The sequence below is a fragment of the Dendroctonus ponderosae genome, unplaced genomic scaffold (genome assembly GCF_020466585.1).
Source record: "Dendroctonus ponderosae isolate FM_Combo_2020 unplaced genomic scaffold, Dpon_F_20191213v2 Dpon_F_20191213_11, whole genome shotgun sequence".
Taxonomy (NCBI): domain Eukaryota; kingdom Metazoa; phylum Arthropoda; class Insecta; order Coleoptera; family Curculionidae; genus Dendroctonus; species Dendroctonus ponderosae.
The window spans coordinates 7,212,833-7,217,026 of record NW_026017213.1 but is presented as its reverse complement, the minus strand read 5'-3'; positions in this window follow the sequence as shown (position 1 = coordinate 7,217,026).

Genomic DNA, 4,194 nt, shown 5'->3' with positions numbered 1-4,194 from the left:
TTTTGCCATTAATTTCATGGTCAGCATTTTTCTTCAATTAGATGATATTTTCCCTATTTGGCTCACTTCCCATCGACTAATAGACCGGGAATGTAAGCGTCATGGTGAAAAACAAATCCTTGTTACAGTGGCAGCTGATGGTTTGCAAGCGAGGGTGGACGAAAACCAGAAATAATTCTAGAAAGACGTTTGGACTAAAAAAGAGCGTAATTTAAGGATTTATCCCCTTATGGCAAATAGAGCTTTGTAGCCCTATTGGTTTTCAAAATTTGAGGCAAAAACTAAGGGCGGTTCTTAAGATTCAAATTTCTTCAGAATTTTCGCAATTTGCGTGAAAACCAGAAATAATTCTTGAATGAAGTTTGGACTAAAAAAGAGCGTAATTTCAGGCTTTATCCCCCTATGGCAACTAGAGCTTTGTAGCCCTATTGGCTTTCAAAATTAGAGGCAAAAACTAAGGGCGGTTCTTAAGATCCAAATTTCTTCAGAATTTTCGCAATTTGCGTGAAAACCAGAAATAATTCTTTAATGAGATTTGGACTCAAAAAAAGCGTAATTTAAGGCTTTATCCCCTTATGGCAACTAGATATTTGCAGCCCTTTTGGTTTTCAAAATTTGAGGCAAAAATTAAGGACGGTTCTTAAGATCCAAATTTCTTTAGAATTTTCGCAATTTGCGTGAAAACCAGAAATCATTCTTGATTGAGGTTTGGACTAAAAAAGAGCGTAATTTAAGGCTTTATCCCCTTATGGCAACTAGACATTTGCAGCCCTTTTGGTTTTCAAAATTTGAGGCAAAAACTAAGGGCGGTTCTTAAGATCAAAATTTCTTCAGAATTTTCGCAATTTGCGTGAAAACCAGAAATAATTTGTGAATGAGGTTTGGACTAAAAAAAACGTAATTTCAGGGTTTATCCGCCTATGGCAACTAGACATTTGTAGCCCTTTTTATTTTCAAAATTTGAGGCAAAAACTAAGGACGGTTCTTAAGATCCAAATGTCTTCAGAATTTTCGTAATTTGCGTGAAAACCAGAAATAATTCTTGAATGAGGTTTGGACTAAAAAAAAGCTTAATTTAAGGCCTTTTCCCCCTATGGCAACTAGAGCTTTGCAGCCCTTTCGGCTTTCAAAATTTGAAGGAAAAACCAAAGACGGTTCTTCTTAAGATCCAAATTTCTTCAGAATTTTCGCAATTTGCGTGAAAACCAGAAATAATTCTTGAATGAGGTTTGGACTAAAAAAAGCATAATTTAAGGCACTATCCTCCAATGCTAATTAGAGCTTTGCGTACCAATCGGTTTAAAAATTTGGAAGCAAAAACTAAGAGCGGTTCTTGTGTTTTGTAGTCAATTGGCTGTTTAATCGTTTTTATTTGGCTTTCAGAATCAGTCTCTTCATCCACTTGGTTAATTTGAACTGAGAAAATCAATGAAGAAAATTGTATGGAACCAAACCAGTAGACTTTCTCTGCATATCAATTTAATTCATTGATTGAAAATAAGCTATTAATGATTTACATACATAATGGCAGACAAAGCACCATCAAGACCACTTTGTTGGCGAAGATCGCGATCTGAATTTCTATTAGAAGCGAGACGCAAATCGATAAATCATGTGTCGATTGAATCGATACACGTAATGGCCTATAATGTATCGGGCGATAATTGATAATGTGTTAATTAACAAATCCAATAAGTAAGTTTTGCTGTTTGGCCGCCGGCTGTCGCTTAATTGAAATTGGCCGGACAAAGAACTTTTCCTCATGCCCATGCCGGGCACGATTTCGTAATGGACCATTATCCAACGGGTTATTGTCTTTCTATGAAAACTGGAAGAACTCGTCTCGAAAATGATGACCCTAAACATGGTCAAGTTTCTCATCGCCGATGCCATTTTGCAACTTGTCCCAGCGATTTATGGGCGCAAACAGGCACAAGTGAATTGCAACGATTTTTTCCACCCTTCTGTTTTAGCTTTTACGCTCGTAAAGGGCCATTTAGGTGGGCTGGAACCAGTTCGGTTTCAAAGGGGGGCCAGCTACCCCCTGTCGAACGGGCCCAAACCGGTTCTGTACTCTCACAGTGATGGTTTGGCTCATCGCTCAGCAATTTACCATGTGTGGTTGCAATAAATAAGCGCTCATGGCTGTAATTTTGCGGATAATCGCCGTAAACACCCATAAGTGCGCTGACAACGATGCTTCCGAGAATGCTGTCTTTATAAGCGACTTTGATGAAGTCACTTGTTCGCTAATTTTCGGAATTTGCATTGTTTAGTGACGAGTTGTTTTTGCTTTATTTTGCGGCGCGCCGCTCTTTAATCTGCTGGGTTTTCATGCATGTTTCCCCAAAATATTAAAATATAGAGCTAAGATGTCGAGTTTTAAGTGGAAATTGTGACACAAAAATACCGTTTTGCAGCAGGCATTAATCATGGAAAAAAGTATCAGGAAGCTAAAGAATATTTTGAGCAAAGCAACAATTTTCGGGTTCAAAAGACAACTTTGACCTCACTGCGCCAAGAGACTCAAGATTCAGTGTAGATTCAGGGGCGCAAAAACGCCAAATACTACGGGTAGAAAAAACACTTTTTGTGCCCAGTTAAACAACGTCAAGAAGCCCAACTTTGGGTATAGACTCAGAAGTACGTCGGTTATAAACTGAAGTAGAAACGACTGAAATCTCCAGATAATTTGCTCGGAGCATGACTGAGAGACTCGAGCATTTTCGAAAATTTCTAGCCAAATTAAGTTCCTGATTGTGCTCCTCTGTCTTCTGCTCCACTGTGAATGTAAGCAAAACACACCTTTTGATTGGATTCTTTGTAAAACATCATCTTTATTCGAAATGAAAGCGCCAAACAAAAAAGACGCCGTTGTTGAAACGAGCAGGAAAATTTTGAGGTAAAACATCTTCTCCATGAGTAAGCAGGTCACAGTCTCTTCTTATCTTAAATCCCCAAATATGTGTGTTGCAGTACTTAAAAGCCTTCCTCTTCCTGCTCAACTGAATTTTTAAGCGGTTTATTCACATTTAATTAACAGTTAATGAATGTCCCAAATCGTCAGTTTGCACGAGAACAGATATAGTTTTGCGCCAAAACCAATATTGTACAACGAGAACAAAAATTTTCAAAGAGGATTAAGGTTGAACTTCTGAACTTACTTTTGTGCCAAGAGACTCCAGAGCTCCTCTGGCATTTCGAAGAACACAATTTTTTTGTGGAACACAGACCTTTTTCTTCGTAAATTGAGCATGTGCTCGCGGGACACCCTGTACAGGCCCATTTAGACAAAAATACGGGGTGTTGAGGAAAATTCTCAGTGACAAATCAGCACGTAGATACAAACCGAACGGATTTATATGTGCAATGACTCGTTTGATTTTCCGAGTAATCTGTGGCATTCGGACACTTTAAAAGGAATTCGTTATATCACTAGGGCAATTATAAAAATGGGGCCCACGCACATGGTTCCGATCCAGTGGGTCCCAATTGATTGCCCGGCACTCGATTTTAATGGCCCGATTTATGCCCGATCGGAGTGCGAGTGTTTTTTTCACCGCCTGGAAATTCTTCGATTTGTCTGTCTGATGATGGGCATGGCTTGCCAGTTGCATAACAATAATAAAAATGCAAATGCAACCGCTCGATTCCCACAGTGGCTGGACAGTAAAAGTAAAAGTCGTAAAACCGATTAATTTGTCAACATGTGAACAGGTGATTGGGAACAGGACTTCGCTATAGGATGTGATAAAATTGTTAAGGCTTTTCTGTATCCGCAATCTCGTCGTAATCGATAAACTAAACGGTTTATTTATCGGAATCGATTAATTGTTTTAAATCGTGTTGTGGAGCCGATGCACCGTTTTATCGAACAACGTGGCGAATTTCATGAAGAGACGCAGTATCATAATATTTACACACACTTTACATCACTATCTTCCAGGGCCCTATTTGATCTACACAAATTCCCATCAATGCCCCTTTAACGTATTTTAATGACCTCGACATGCTGTTGATCAAGCAGGTAAATATTTGTCTTTTGTTTGTCATCACTGTAACCGTTTTTGCGACTGAACTAAACCGTAAAGTTGCTTCGGAAAGTTTTGCCTTTTTTCTTGCCGTTGAAACTTCCTTAGTCAATTTTATGCCTGTTTGGGTCAATTTTGCCAAATTCAACTTTGTCAGACATGG